This window comes from Alligator mississippiensis, chromosome 11 (genome assembly GCF_030867095.1).
Source record: "Alligator mississippiensis isolate rAllMis1 chromosome 11, rAllMis1, whole genome shotgun sequence".
Classification (NCBI taxonomy): Eukaryota; Metazoa; Chordata; order Crocodylia; family Alligatoridae; genus Alligator; species Alligator mississippiensis.
The window spans coordinates 60,486,657-60,502,318 of NC_081834.1; the positions used below are offsets into that span (position 1 = coordinate 60,486,657).

At 56.0% G+C, this 15,662-nt stretch overlaps 2 long non-coding RNA genes and 1 other non-coding gene across 3 annotated transcripts; all 3 read right to left on the reverse strand.

The window, feature by feature from the left end:
* Nucleotides 1-709: 709 nt before the first annotated feature.
* LOC132243894 (uncharacterized) lies at nt 710-1,855 on the reverse strand. Its single transcript, XR_009455465.1, has 2 exons — nt 1,809-1,855; nt 710-946 (listed from the first exon to the last, which is right to left on the reverse strand). It is a non-coding gene; the product is annotated as an uncharacterized LOC132243894 (long non-coding RNA).
* Nucleotides 1,856-3,790: 1,935 nt separating this feature from the next.
* LOC132243895 (uncharacterized) lies at nt 3,791-4,372 on the reverse strand. The gene is made up of 3 exons (XR_009455466.1): nt 4,317-4,372; nt 4,115-4,142; nt 3,791-3,866 (listed from the first exon to the last, which is right to left on the reverse strand). It is a non-coding gene; the product is annotated as an uncharacterized LOC132243895 (long non-coding RNA).
* Nucleotides 4,373-10,104: 5,732 nt separating this feature from the next.
* TRNAS-GCU (transfer RNA serine (anticodon GCU)) lies at nt 10,105-10,186 on the reverse strand. The gene has a single exon. It is a non-coding gene; the product is annotated as a tRNA-Ser (tRNA).
* Nucleotides 10,187-15,662: the final 5,476 nt, after the last annotated feature.

Below are 15,662 nucleotides of genomic sequence, written 5' to 3' on the forward strand. Positions count from 1 at the left end.
TTAGGTAGATCCACCCTAGAGGCCAGTGCCGAAGCACCAAAGTTTGATGCCTGGGACAAACCCCGCAGTGGCAGCCCGCCCTAGCCCCCTGCACAGATCGGGGGGGCACCCCCCCATGCTTGCCAGGAGTGTACGCAGCGGCAGAAGCCACCCTTTTCCCATCCCCATCTCCCCAGATAAGCCCCTCACGGCTCCGTCCTGCTCCCGCCCCAGCTGGGGAGCGCCTCTTGGCGTCCCCTTCGCTTCGGCACCCAGGGCAGTCACCCCACTTGCCCCCCTCCTTGCTGTGGCACTGCTGGGGGCCACATCCTTGGAGCATGCCAATGTGATGAGGTGGAGATGCTGAGGCTGTACCGCTGTGCAGCGTAAGCAGGATGCCACGCAGTGCCTGGAAAAATGGGCCATTGATTCCTTCAGTAATAAAGCAAGGTAGAGTTGCACCTTTATCAGCTAATTAAATAAGACAAATATGCATTGAGAGCATAAGCTTTCCAAATAGACAGACAGACAGACAGAGCACAAGCCTCTTCCGATCTTATTTCATCTAGAACCCGACATCTGACTGACTTCAGGCTCTCATGGCTCGGCACCTCTTCCCTTTCTCTGCACCCTTCATGATTTCACAGAAATCAGCACCCACGAAAGCAGGGAATCCCCTGTCTGACCTCACCCATGGGGAAACGGGGGCAAACAAAACACGTGGAGCACATTCATCAAGAACCACCTTTACTAAGAGAGACAGAGAAAAATATCACATCGAAATATATGGAAGGACACACGGTTATCAATCCACTGCCGACAGGTCAGGGCACAGTGCTGGAGCCCTGTCATGCTGGAGGTCTGGAACTTGTAGCCACAAAGGTGTTGTAGGATGTCCCCACGTTGAAGAGGGTGAAAGGCAGATGCCAAATGCACTCTCTCTCAGTGCTGTTCCCATGGGAAGGACCTAGAGATGGTGGAATTGCAGGGTGGGATGGGAAGTATAGGACCGTTTCCCAGTGCCAACTGTGGGGAGTCTGTGGGTGCCCATTTGTAATTTGTGCCAAAGTCTTTTGGCGGGCATCCTATGTGCAGGCCCGAGTCCAGAGACTTGGTGTTGTTGTCCCCAAAGGACAGTGAGTTCGTGCCCGGTGCACTTGTGCCAATAAACACACAGGGGTGAAGGATCCAACTTAATCTTTATTTCTGCGCAGAAAGCGGAAGTCCCCTGTGGTGATGCAGGGCTCACAGGATAAGATGGGGGAGCCGTGGGAGCAATTAGCAACTGCACGTCTCCCTCGTCCGGCTCCTCCGGACATACTGTGGTGACCCCCCGTAAAGCCATTACCCCGCTTCCCCTAAATATCCCACACGACTTCTGTGTAACCCCATCCCTATACAAAGTCATATATGCCTCTAATAAAGCATCTCATCCCACTTCCCTTGGTGCCTACAAAACAACTAACTGCAAGATTGTGCTATAATCCAAAGACCCGTTCTCCGGCCAGGCTGCAGCATCCGCAAGTTGGTACTGTGGCCAACATGTATTGCAATACCGAATCATCTGTTGTTTCATCATAGGGTCGCTTCCAAACTTTGGCCAGTTTTTCAAAATGCATCCTAAGGGACTGCAGGGTGGAATCTTGGACTGGTTACTTCCCATTGTCCGACTACCGGACGGCGACCGCCGCTCAGCCTCAGAACCAAACTGATCAAAGGGAGCTCACGGGGCTGCCACCCGATCTCACTCGCCTAGGGCGTCTACACGGTCGGAACTTTTAAAGCCGTCTCTTCCCCAACCTGCTCAAAATATGGAAAGAAGTACTCACCAGTCCGTTGAAACCTCCCTCGCCCCGCCCGATTTAGTTGGTCCTTCGAGCGTTGCACCATTGTACCCCTCCACGACTCCGTCAGGCAACCAGGAGACGGTCAGACCTCCGACGAATAAGGTCGGTGGTGCCTGGCCCTCGCGCCGTCCACAGTTGTTGCCGGAGCCGAAAAGGTGGACCGGGCAAGGCAGTCAGCTAGGGTCCCATCTGGGTCGCCAGAAATTGTTGTCTCCAAAGGACAGTGAGTTCGTGTCCGGTGCGCTTGTGTCAATAAACACACAGGAGTGAAGGATCTAACTTAATCTTTATTTTTGTGTAGAAAGTGGTGTTTGGCAATCGTTTATAAAGTACGCACCCCCACCCCAGTGGGCATCTGCCTTATATAGCTATGTAACAGGTTAAACTTGTTCATGTGATGAAATGTGTAGCAAGCCCAGCAAGTAACCCCCCTTCCAGCTCTCTCCCAAGTAACCCCCCTTCCTTTTCTGGGACTTTGTTGATATAGCTTTTTTTTTTAGCGAGGCCAGCAATTAAACAACTAAGCAACAAGCGATCTTTTTTAGCCTAAACAACCTATTTTATGTCCTTGGTTAGATAAAATATATTTTTTAAAATATATAAAGCTGTTTTCGAAGTATAGAAACTGTAGTGAAAGTTCAGGGGTGCTCATCACAGTGGCAGATGCATCATGAACAAGGAGGACGGAGGGGCATGGGGAGGGGAGGAGTTCAGCTGTTCATCTGGGGGCAAAACAGCACGGGACCATCCAGGCCAGGTGAAACCTGTGGGAGAAGGGCAGAATCAGGGCACGCGCAAGGTGGGGTGCAGGCCAGGTGAGAAAAAACCAGTGTGAGCGGGATGGGGTTGGATCTCGGCCCCTCTGCTCACACCCAGGAACAACCACGGGGTAAAGGAGAGTCTCCTCAACTGGGAGCAGTACGTGGTTCTCACACTTGGTTCAGCGGGGATTTCTGTCCCAGCAGGCCTGACCTGGGCCAGAAGCTCTGACCTCCAAACCCCGGGGTGAAGTCCTGGCAACTCACCTGCTCAGTGCTCCCCACCTTCGCCTCCTCCCCTCTGCCGCCGTGTCAGCACTGGGGGTGGGAGGCAGAGACACTGGTCACCTTGCAGACACCCCAAACCCCCAAGCCCTACCACTTCCACCAGCCCATGCCCCGGCCTCCCCTCTCTCCAGAACCCCTGCCCGTCATGGAGGCGAGCACTCAAACGAAGACTCGCCTCTGTCAAACTCTGTCTTGCACCCCACTTCAGCCCGGCAGAGGGGCCCAGTCTGGGTGCTGGCTTCTGCAGGGAGGGGCAGGTTGGTCTGCGTCCCCTTGACCTCATGGGACCCTGCCTCCGTTTCCTGGCAGGGGCTAATGCTCCTGGTTGCACAAAAAGGAGCTGGTCAGAAATGGGTCCTGGACTGAATCCATCCCCACCAGCACCGGAGAAGGAAGGACTCCCCTACCTGCAAACAGCATCACTTGCAACGTGCCATAGCCTGGCCCAGAGCCCACCAGCTACAGGACACCCCGTACCTCACCCTGCCCTCCCTGTCCCTCACTTACCCCCTCCAGGGTGGCCAGCACTCCTCCGCCATCCCCTCCATATCCATGGGAGTCTGGTGCAAATGAAAAAGTAACATAGCAGTGAAGAGAAAATCAAGCCCGTGGGCCAGCGCTGGCATGTGGTGGAGTACGTGGGGAGGCTGGGGGGCAGTAACCCAGGGAGCAGGGGAGGTCAGTGCAGCACAGACCTGTCACCCCACCAGTCCCACTGTGCCATCCACACAGCTCACATGGTGCCCAGCGCTGCACACACAAGCCCTTCCCCCAGGGCAACCCCCCGTCGCCTCCACTGTGGGGCTGGCACAGCAGGGGCCAGCCTTGCCCTGTGCACACACGGGCACACGCACACTCCCCCTCCCCTGGGGCAGGGGCATGCAGAAGGACTCGCCTCCGTGGGGCTGTCGTGCTGTTCGCAGCCCTGCTCCCTCTGCGCCTTGAGGGCCAGCACCAGGAAGAGGTTCTGGCTCCTCAGCGCCTCCACTTGGGCCTGCACGAGAATCCCCCCAGCCCGTCAGAGCCTGCCCATGCCTGCGCCCAGCGTATCGGGCCCCGCACCCACCAGCGTTACCTCCCTGCGCACCCATCAGGTCCCTCCTCTCCCCGCACGCCATGTGTCGGGACTCTGCTCCCAGCTTCAGCAGCCTCTGGGATGTCCCCCAGCCTGGCCAAGCTTGCCTCAGCCTCTTCCCTCCCCTGCCCCACAGCCCTGAGGACCCCTGCCCCATACAAACTCACCCGGAGCCGTTCCTCCCTTTGCCGTGCGCTGTGGAGACAAAAAACCATTACTGGGCTGAGAGAGATGGATGGCACCGTCCCAGAAAACACCCCTTCCCCAGGCAGAAACATGCACAGAAGGTGGGATGGGCCCTGGGCTTGTGCCCCGAGCCCTGTGCCGCACAACGGGAACAGCCAGCTCCCTCCCCAGCCCCACACCTACCAGGACAGCACAGTTTCCATGTCCTGCTCTGCCTGTGCCAGCCGGACCCGAAGCGCCTCCAGCTCCAGCTGCAGCAAACGAGACGGTGCAGGTTAGGGAGACGTCACGCCATGGCCTGTCTGCACACGTAGCCACCGGTTGACCCCATCTGTCCTTCTGGCCATGCATTCACCCGTCATCCCCCAGCCCAGCCCCAGCCTTGTCCCTCTGGTCCACCCCTCCATGCAGCCATGCCCAGCCCACTCGGTCTCCCTCACAGCCCCCAGCCCGCCTGGGTCCCGCTCACCTGCTGACGGCGCTGCCTGCCACGGGGTTTCTCCGCCTGGGGAAGGAAAGAGCTGCTGGGGCGATGGACTCCCCTGGGCAGCGAGTTCCCCACCTCCCCAGGGTGCAGGGATGGCAGCCCCCAGAGCCCTGGGGTTGGGCAGGGATCCCAGACCTGGGTCCTGGGGGTGCCAGGGGTTGGCTGTTACTACCCATCTCAGGTGAGCCCCCACCTCCCACTCAGGGTCCCAGGTGCCCTCCAACACTCTGGTTTGGGAAGGACTGTCCCTGGGATTGGGGGATGAGCCCACGACCCCCTCCCTTATTCTTGCAGGGACCGTGGAGTCGGCAGGGAGCGAGATTCTCCCCCGGAATCTCATGCCATGCATGGGGCTGGGAGAAGCACAGGGCACCTGGGGAGAGACCCCTGACCCCCAGATCAGACCCCAACCGCCCTGGTCAGGGCAGAGACTCACGGCAGCGGGAGGGTCCGGCCACATCTCGGCCCTGGCAGAGCTGCCCCGCACAGCTGGGAGGGTCTCCCCCACCCCTCCACTTCCCCCCGGCACTGCTCCTGGTCCTGGGGGGGACAAGGGGCACCGCGTCAGCTGCACCCACTCTGCTTACAGAGTGGGTGGGTGCCAGGGCACGAAGGGATGAGGGGCAGAAAGGCTGGGGAGGGGTCTCCTGGCCCAAACAGGCATCTGGAGGGTGGAAGAAAGTGCTGTGGGGCTGGAGGGGCTGGATCAGCTCGACCCCTGGGAATGGAGACTGAGGAGGGAGAGGGGATGCCCCCATGCAGAGACCTTTCCCCCTCCCCACGCAACCGCACAAGTCCCCCAGCTCAGGCGACCCAAACTCACCGGGTGCAGGCTCCCTCTGCTCCCGGCCTGCCCCCAGGGGAGGTAAATCCGCAGCGCCCTTAATGGCGGGGAGTCTGTCTGCTGCCCGCCTGCCTGCGCCCAGGGTGGCATCTGGTGCTGAGGGGAGACGAGGGCTGAGCATCAGGCTGGGGGGACTGAGCACCGCTGTGAGGACGGGGGTCCCAGAGCCCGTGTGGCCCCCCCTGCAAGGGAGCAGAGGGCAGCAGGGCCATTGCCACGGGCAAGACTCGGGCAGGGGCAGGGCCAGGACCGGGGCAGAGTGAGGAGCCCGTGGGGGCCAGTCCTGCTCCCCGTCTCCAGGAGCTTGCTGGTGCAGAGCAGGGGGCACAGCTGGGGGCACGGAGCCGGGTCTGTCCAGGTTGGACCTGGCACAGCGGGGCTTGGCCTGCCAGGCAAACCCTGCCGGGCCTGAAGCCTCCCGTGCCGCCCACCCCCATTGGTGCCGTGGGGGCCGTGCCCAGCCCTCACCCGGGGTGCTGGAGCGCAGGCGCAGCGGTGGCAGCTTCTCGCGCCGCAGCATCTGCACCAAACACAGCCCTGAGCTGCAGGAGGGCGAGAGGAGCCGGGCTGGCGAGAGCAGGGACGAGGCCCGGGGCCGCGTCCTGGGCCTGGCGCAGCCTGAGCCCCTGCCCCACCACGGCACCGTGAGTCCCGTGAACGGGCACTCACGGCTCCTGCAGGCGCGCGCTCCCGCCGCTCGGGTGGGGAACGACAGGAAACTAACTACTGACCTAACTAACTAACTAAACTAACTAACTAACTAACAAATACACTACTGATCTACTGAATTAAGGAACTAATTAACTGTCTAACTAATGAAGGAACTAACGATCTATCTAACCAAAGAAGTGACTACCTAATGAACTAACTACTGAACTAATGTACTACTGAACTCACAAACTATCGAACTAATGAAGTAACAAACTATCTATGGAATTAACGAACTACCTAATGAATGAGTGAACTAATGAACTACTGAAATAACAAACTATCGAACTAACGACCTAACAAACATAACAAACCAACTAACAGTGAATCAACTAACTCCGCAAACACTGCCGACCGGGACGTGCGACTGGCTGCGGCGACGTCACGAGCGCGCTGGGCGGAGCCGGGCTGACAGTTAGGCTGGGGATTGTGATGTCACACTTTTAAGCAACAGGACCGTTGCCACGGCAACCAGAGTGTTCATCCCCCTGGGGCAAGGGCTGTGGGCACCGGGGGTCTGGCCTGGCCTGCGGGGGTCCCCGGCCCCGGACGACCTTTGACCGTGACATTTGGGGCCGGCAGCGAAGCACAGGGACAGCCCTGGGGCAGGGTCCCGGGTAACCCCGAGCCCCGGGGCCAGATCCTCAGGCCTCTCTGCTCTCTGCAAATCCTCATGAAACCTTCCCTGGGCTCACTTAAGGGCTTCACTGAAGAGAAGGTGCTTGGGTTTGGTTCAGCACGTCATCCTGCACGTTCCCCTAGTCATTGCTTCCCATCTGCCCTGAGGGTTTTCTCCCCCTCCACTTCCCAGAGGAGTCTGACCCCTTCCTCAGGCCGGGTCAGGCCAGGTTTCAGGTGGCAGATCACATCAGGATTTCTATGCAGGTGCCGTCCAGGTGGGAGCTTTCACCTCTGGGGTCCAGCTCCCTGGCCTGACACATGCAGAGATCCCAGTAAATGTGAGGACATGGGGTCCCTCAGCGCTGTGGCAGCTTGTGGGATCCAAGCCTGCCCTCTTCCCCGCTCATGTCACCATGGGATATAAAGGTGACCTGCGAAATGTCCGGGTCATCCTGCCCTTGCTCTCTGGGTGCTCAGGACCAGTCCTGCCGTGAGCATCTCACCAGAGCACGTCCACATGAGGTGCCAGGGCTTGAACTCCCCTGGAGAGGCCATGGCTGGGCACAAGCCCTGTTCTGCACGGCACTGCTGTATCCTGCCGTCTTTTCCTTCTTGCGCTGGAGTCAATGGGGTCACAGCAAGAAATCAGGGTCCCCGTTCATCCCACCTGACCACTGCGGCAGGGTCCCCTCTAGGATACCTTGCTTGGAGTCTTCCCCAGGACCAGGTCCAGGAAGACAGAGCAGGCCAGAGAGCACGGGCAGCCGGGCCTGCAATGACCTTGGCTGGGCAACTCTGAAAGCACTTGGTCCCGACCCTGTGTGCATGATGCTCAACAGATGATGCTGTATCTTCAAAGTGCACACGCATTTTTTTGTGGCATGAATTCATTGATTTCGTAGATTCATAGACATTAGGGCTGGAAGGGATCTCAGAAGATCATCGAGGCCAGCCCCCTGCCCCAGGGGCAGGAAGTCAGCAGGGATCGTAAGATCCCGGCAAGATAAACATCCAAATGTCTCTTGAAGGTGTTCGAAGTAGGTGCTTGAACCACCTCCGGCGGCAGGCTATTCCAGACCTTGGGGGCTCAGATAATAAAGAAATTCTTCCTTACATCCAGCCTGAAACTGGCCCCCGGTTCTGTGCTGTGCACGGGGCAGTGCCGGCTGCCCGCCCTTGCAGTCCCAGGAGACGGGGCTGGGCCGGGGCCTTCTTCCAGGTGCCCCGGGGTGGGGGATTGACCACGTCCCCGCCGGGAACATGGGGTCAGGGTTCAACCCCCTCAGCGCCCTGGCCTGGTGCAGCCAAAGGCTCCAGCTGCAGCAGGTCCTCTAGGCCAGCTGCTACCCCCACATCTGGGAAGCACATCTGGGCACATTGCACACGTCCACATCCAGGTGGGGACAAGTCTCCTCTACCCCGCTCCCAGCCCAGCGTTGCTGGGGACAGGACTCGGCACTTGTGTTGCAAGCGGGCCAGACCGGGCTCGGGCTGAGATATTGGACCAGCCGTGTGAGTAGCCAAGCTTCATGGCACTGGTCAATGGCCTCCCCAAGGCTGCGGTGCTGGGGACGCGCTGTGTGGGCCCGGGGCAGGGCCTGCCACCGCCACCACCGCCTCCAAGAAGCTGTTGATCAAGACTGAGGACGTGATGAGAACAGCATACGGCAAAGGGATGTTACAGCAAGAACAAGACTTATTTGCACGCTTTTTTTGTAGGATAGTTTTGCAGAAAATCCATGGATTTGAGCTTCCCGTACAATAATTTCAGATTTCTGACCTAGCAATGCCAGAGGGCAGCACGGCCTGGAGACCCGGACACCTGGGTGCTCACCCACCTCACTGGCAACCTGCTGCTGGGTTGCGGGTCACGCCATTCCTGCCTCAGTTTCCCTGCTGCCCCGAGTTGGATCTGGGGGGCGTCAGGCTGGGTATAATTGGTAGAAGCTGTGGCTGGGTCTGGCAGGGGTGACCAGCTGCAGAAAACAAGGGTAGGAGCTGTAGCTGGCTCTGGGGCATTGGGCTGGGTATAGCAGGGACAGGAGCTGCAGCTGGCTGTGGGGGTGTCAGGCTGGGTACAGCGGGAATAGGAGAGGTGGCTGGCCTTTGGGGCAGACGTTGGCCTAGGTATAAGAAGGGGTATTGGTCTCAGGTTGTATCCAGCCAAGTTTAGGTTAGATCAGAGGAAAAGCTCAGGAGGCAGTTAGTAAAGCACAGGAACAGGCTCCCAGAGAGGCTCTCTAATCTCCATCCTTGGAGGTTTTGAAGCCCCGGCTAGAAAAAGCCTTGGCTGGGATGATGTAGTTGGGCCGGGCGCCCTGGTGCCCAGCGCATGGCAGGGCGTCCAGGCAGAGGTGCTCTGTGCCCTGTCCTGGGCTCAGCCCCTCTTGCCCTTTCCCCATCCAGCTTTTCTGCTTCCCCTTCTCTTCTCCCCGTGGGGGGCAGAGACGTGGCGGTGGAGCTGAAGACCGAACTCAGGTGGGTGAGCGCTTGCTGGGGTGCGGGAGGGCACCCAGGTGCCTGGGTTCCCCGATCCCCCGCGTAACCCTCCAGCCCCTGCCAGAGCAAGGGAAGCTCAGGGGTCCGGGCTCCTGGCCTGCCCCCGACTCCCTCTCCCAGAGCAGGGAGATAACTCAGGCCCCCTGGCTCTGCTGCCTGGTGCAATCTCCCAGCATGCTTTGGGCTGGGGCAGATCGCCTGGGGCAGGTCAGGACTCACGCTGGGCTGGTGCCCACCGGCTTGAGCAAAGCCCATGCAGATTTCTGTTGCTAATCTAAGTTTGGTCGCCACTTTAGCCTTTCTTATCTGTTCCCTACATATGCGGCCATCCTTGTTAAATGTTCTCGGATTAAAACAAATGCAAGATCTTCCATGTGCAGGCTGCTTGTCTCACGCGCTGTGTCTGTGATTTGGAAATGCATGCATGCGCTCCTTCTCCGTCATCTGGATGCAGTACTCCAACTGCGGCGTGCCCAGCGCCGCATAGAGGGGAAGGATCACCTCCCTGGACCTGCTTGTGATGCATCTGTAGATGCACAACAAGGTGCGGTTAGCCTTGCTGGCCACTTCCTCGCATTGGTGGCTCATGTCTGTCCTGGAGTCAACGATGACTCCAAGATCCCTTTCCGCAACCATGTTGGCAAGAGGGGTGATTCCCAGCCTATAGGTGTGCTGCTGGCTCATTTGCCCTGCACTTGTCTGTGTTGAATCCCAGCCTAGTTTCATGCACCCACCTCTGCAACCTGTCCAGAGCTAGCTGGATCCTGTTCCTCCCCTCCAGCGTGCCCACCTCACTCCATAAAAGTGCCGCACGACAAGGATGGGATTCGAACCCATGCATGCAGAACACAATGGATTAGCAGTCCATCGCCTTAACCACTCGGCCACCTTGTCATGCCTGTTACAATTCCTACCACAAAAAAAAAATCTTTCTTAATACCAAAAAACCGCACCCGTGCTGGAAGGTCTTGGGCCATTCCTGCAGTATTGAAGTGGCTGAGTCAGATGCTGGATCATGAGAAGGGTTGGCCCTCACCAAACCACTGGTCATCAAAATGTTGGGGGCGGGGGTGGAAAGAACAGGTGCAGTCAGTGCTTTAATGTTATTCGTGTATGTGGCCCCTCTTATTCCCTTATTGCTCCTTTGAGACTAGGCTTTGGATTTAGCACCAATGGATCCCCCTGCAGCGATTCATGGTGCAATTGTTTGTCTCTTTTTTCTTCCTCAGGGCGCGCTGGACAGGTGCTCTCAAATCCAGCCCAAGCTGATCTTCTCGGGTGAAGCTGTCGTTTACAACGGCAAAGCGCATAACCGCACGGGGAAACTACCGAGCGTGGTCAAAGATATTTCACTACGTCGCACGTGAACTCTCGCGGAGCTTGTTAGAAACCTGAATGGTAAAACACGAGGAAATGGAGTCCAGATTCGGCAACATTACTGAACCCTGAAGATCACAGTCCACTTGAGACCTAAGTACCTGCGCAGAGGGATCCCGCAGGGTTTGGGGCGCAGGCTTGGAGCCCAGCGTAGAGCTGGCCTCTGGGTCCCTCCGCATCTTCCTGGACTCATGTCCTCTCCACGCGAAGAAGGAGAAGGGAACTCGCTGGGGGAGGAACATGTTATATGTGTTTCTACTGGCCCGGCAGGTGAAGAGAGATGTTCATTTGGCCAAAATGCACTCTTGCTTATACCCAGGAAGCCTGAGGCTGTCTGGGGTTGTGTGGGCTCACCGGACAGCAAACCATGGCCTGTTGGAGAGAAGATGATTCATAGATTGTAGTCGGAAGGGACCACAATGGATCATCGTGTCCGCCCCCCTGCCCCGGCAGGAAAGAGGGCCGAGGTCAGATGACCCCAGCCAGGTGACTATCTAGCCTCCTCTTGAAGACCTCCAAGGTAGGTGACAGCACCACCTCTCTTGGGAGCCCATTCCAGATCCTGGCCGCCCTTACTGTGAAACATTTCTTCCTGATATCTAACCTAAATCCACTCTCAACTAGTTTACACCCGTTATTCCTAGTCACTCCCTGGGGCGCCTTAGGAAACAGCGCTTCCCCTATTCCCCGTTGACGTCCACTAATAAATGTATAGGCGGCCACAAGATCTCCCCTCAGCCGTCTCTTGTGAAGGCTGAAGAGATTCAGCTCTCTCAACCTCCCCCCGTAGGGTCTATCACGAAGGCCACTAATCATGCGAGCGGCCCTCCTCTGGACCTCTCCAGATTCCCCGCGTCCCTCTTGAAGTGCGGCGCCCAAATCTGGACGCAGTACTCCAACTGCGGCCTGAGCAGTGCCGCATAGAGGGGGAGCATCACCTCCCTTGAGCTATTAGTCATGCACCTGCTCATGCACAACAAGGTGCGATTGGCCTTGTGGATGGCCTCATTATACTGCCGGCTCCTGTTCATGTTGGAGTCAATTATGACTCCAAGATCCCTCTCTGCCTCCGAGCTGCTGAGAAGGACACTCCACAACCTATAGGTGTGCTGGGGCTCCTCCTTCCCAGGTGGAGTACCTTGCATTTATCTTTATTAAAATTGCATCCTATTTCTCTCTGCCCTTTGATCCAACCTGTCCAGGTGGGCCTGAATCTGCTCCCTGCCCTCCGGTGTACTAACTTTCCCCTATAACTTGGTATCATCAGCCAGCTTGGAGAGAGTGCTCTCCACACCCTCGTCCAAATTGCTGATGAAGATATTAAATAATACCGGTCCGACGACTGAACCCTGCAGGACCCCACTGCCCACCTCCCTCCAAGCCGAGAAGGACCCATCCGCCACCACTCTGGGTGCGGTCCATAGCCGTAGTTTCCTGGTGTAAGCTTCCTTCATATGGAGGCAAAGTTTGGGGAGCACTTCCTGAGGTCAAAGATTTAAACAGTGTCAGCCCAACAAGCCTCATCCCACAATGTTTCCGAGGTTGTTGGGGAAGTCTGCGCAAGACCCTTCCAGCTCTGCACAAGTTCGGCAGAAATGCCAGTGTTTCCTCGGAGGTGATTGTAACTCGTGCTGCCTACGGTGGTCTGTATGGAAAGGCTGATGTTTGAAACTTGCCATCTGGCCTGGTTTTACTTCTCCCCAGGGATGCTCGGGTTCAAAAAAAGAGCCATTTGCTTTAAGAAAGTACGAAATATCAGGAAATGACCTGTGAGCCTGGACTGGAAAGCTCTTCCTTGTGCATACTCGAATGTACGCTCGTCTCTCTTGCCCCCCAAATGTCTCTGTGTGACGTTTCGGAGGGAAGGGTGGTGACGGACATCTCGGGGAAATGGCTACAATAATTTACAGCCTTTTACCACCCGTGGGGGATAATGAGGGCCCTGAGTGCGCGTGTCCTCTCTGCCCCTTGGTGGGAAGGACACGAGGACTTGCACAGAGGTGACCCCTTTGGTCCCCCCTGCTCCGAAACCCCTCCTGTCCATCACCAACAGGGGCTCATCCACGCGGTATCGTGCTCTTCACGGGAGCCGTCTTGGGTAGGGAATCCCCCCGGGTGGCAGAAAATGGAAGACATTCCCAAGTTGCGCAGGGATCAGAGGGTCAGGCTGGAGCAAAAGGGCCAGCGGGGTGAACGCGGGTGCATGATAAAACACTGCGGGGTGAGACCTGCCGCGCGCAGGGCAGAGAAATCCCATTACTGGGGAGGGTTGTTCCTTCCTGGTGCCTGTCCAGGCAGCTGCTCAGCTTGCTGCCCAGTGCCCCCGCCCCAAGATCCCCCAAACTCCTGGGGCTTTCTAAGTCGCGCCCAAGATCCTCCTAACTCCTGGGGCTTTCTAAGCCTCGCCAGGGGAAAGGCCAGACTGGGAATGGGATGACAAGGTGTGTGGGGAGCAGAGTGCCCTCTTGGTGTTCCCACTGTCATGCTCCACCACAACCTCTTGTGAAGTGAATACTTTTTGAGGTAGGATGTCTGTTATGTGGGCTAGCCTGGTGTGGGCGCTAACATTTCCCCACTTGCCTGGAGCCCAGAGCCCCCAAAACACACGTGCCCAGTGCACAAAATTGCCCAAGTTTCACCATTTGACAGTCTGGCTCCTAGGGAAGTCAGCAGAAGGACAATCAGTGGTTCAGCCCTGATTTACACAAGTAATTCATGACAAGGCCAGGATTTGAACCCACACATACAGAGCCCAAAGGATTAATAGCCCATCACCTTAAGCACTCCGCCACCTTGTCAATAGGTCCTGGAAGCTAATTTTTACCCAGAAGCCAGCCAAAGGTTAGTTGAAGTTTGGTGACTAATTAAAAATATGAGAGATGACGAAATGACAGCAAAAGTATATTCAATTACTGTTGATTGCTGTAGGCTTTTAAAGCAGCTTGATTATCCTATTGATCTCTGTCTAGTCATTGATAGAAAACGTTTTCTTTTTTTTACTTTAACTTTATAACTTAAATTAGTCGAAGGTGCGACTTGTGTTGAGTTCATACATTTCCTCTGCATGCCTCTTGTGTCTTGTACTGAAACAACACATGTAAATCATTTGAATGAAGCCAAACCTTTGAAAAGACTTAAATTGTATTGTTTTTCAGGCAGAAAGATTGTTGGGTTTTTTTGGCCTTTGGGAAGCAAAGCTGTGCTGTATTGCATGGTGATCCTGCAGTGAGGTGTATGAAAGAGAAACGTATGGAGGCTTTTCCCCTAATTTTTAAAAGAAATGATCCAGTCATTCCTATTCCTCATCATAGAAACATTGGCCTTCAGTCTTATCTTTCTGGTGCGTATTTCATGCGTTTGTGGTTACTCCTGCATTTCATGCAAAGGAGAGGAGACGCAAGCTCTACCGAGAGGTAACACAGTCACCGGTTACCTAAGGACTTTGGAAAGCTGAGCTTCGTTCCACCCTCTGCCACAGCCTGCCCTGCTGACCTTGGGCACATCCTTTTGTCCCTCTGTGCCTCAGTGCGCTGACCGTGAGTGGGAATGCTCCTTCTCTACCTCACGGGGAAGCTGGGAAGATACATCCACCGTAGGCTGTCAGGCACGTGGGTGCAATGGTAATTGGAGTCAGATGAGCTCCTAACATACAAAAGATAAAATGTTAATTCTTCTGTCCCCAGACTTCTGCTTAAACTGAGTTTTTCCAAGTTCGTAGTCAATGGCTGGACTCCTCATTTTAAATGTCATTCCAGTGTCCAAGCTCTGTGTTAGTCAAGTATAAACTGGAATGAAAAAACCAAAACAGCTGAGTTTGAACCAGTGGGCTGTAGTCCTGCTACAGGTGTCTAACTGAGATGCTCCTTTGAGATTCAATTCTTGCAAAGCCCGTCCTGCACTTACATACTCCGGTATTCTCAGTAAGCCTGTGACACTAGTTTTCCATGATGTGGATTTGAATTCTGCTTTTAAGCTCCGGTTGGATGAACACTGCGTGTCGGCAGAGGGCAGCCCTGTGACACCTCGGGGCACGGCAGCAGTGCAGGTAAAATCGAGTCATGGCTCCTGCGGGAAGCTGAGGGAGGATCAGGACTGAGAGATTGGGGAGAGAGTGGCCCTCCTGTGAGAAATGTGCCCCCACCGGTAATTGGGTGTTTCTGTCTTTGATAGATGTCCGGTGTGCGTTCGTTCTGGTGCGCAGTTGTTGTCTGGACTCCCCACGTATTTTCCATCAAGGCATTTGGTGCATTGGATGAGGTATATCACATTTCTGGAGGTGCAGCTGTAAGATCCTGGGATGCTGATGGCTCTGTTGTGGGGTGTAGTAATCGTGGAGGCGGTGGAGATGTGGGGGAAGGTTTTGCATTGCTTGTCCTGGCACGGTCTGGACCCTTTTGGTGTGTTCTGGGCTTAAGGAAGTTTGTTTCTGGTGAGGAGGTTGGCGAGGTTCGGTGCTTGTCTGAAGGCTAGGATGGGTGGCTCTGGCAAGATCTTTTTAAGAATAGGGTCTTTTTCTAATATGGGTTGCAATTTTTTGAGGATTTTCCGTACGGGTTCAAGGGAGGGGTGATATGTCATAACCAGCCGTGTGCGATTTGTGGGTGTTTTCCTTCTGTACTGCAGCAGTTCTTCACGTGGTATCTGGGTGGCTCTTTCAAACGTGTGATCTCTCTCTCTGGAGGAGTGTCCTTGCTGGGTGAAAGCCTTTTTAAGATTGGTGAGGTGGCGATCCCGGGTGTGCTCTTCAGTACAGATGCGGTGGGATCTGAGGGCTTGGCTGTATATCACAGGTTTTTTGGTGTGTTTCGGGTGATTGCTGGTTCTGTGCAGATATGTGTGTTGGTCTGTGGGTTTCTTGTATACTGTGGTCTGTATTTTACCCTTCTGGATACTGACCATTGTGTCTAAAAAGGGGATGTTGGTGCTGGAGTATTCTAGGGAAAGTCGGATGGAGGGATGGTGACTGTTGAATTTCTGGTGGAACTCAATTAGA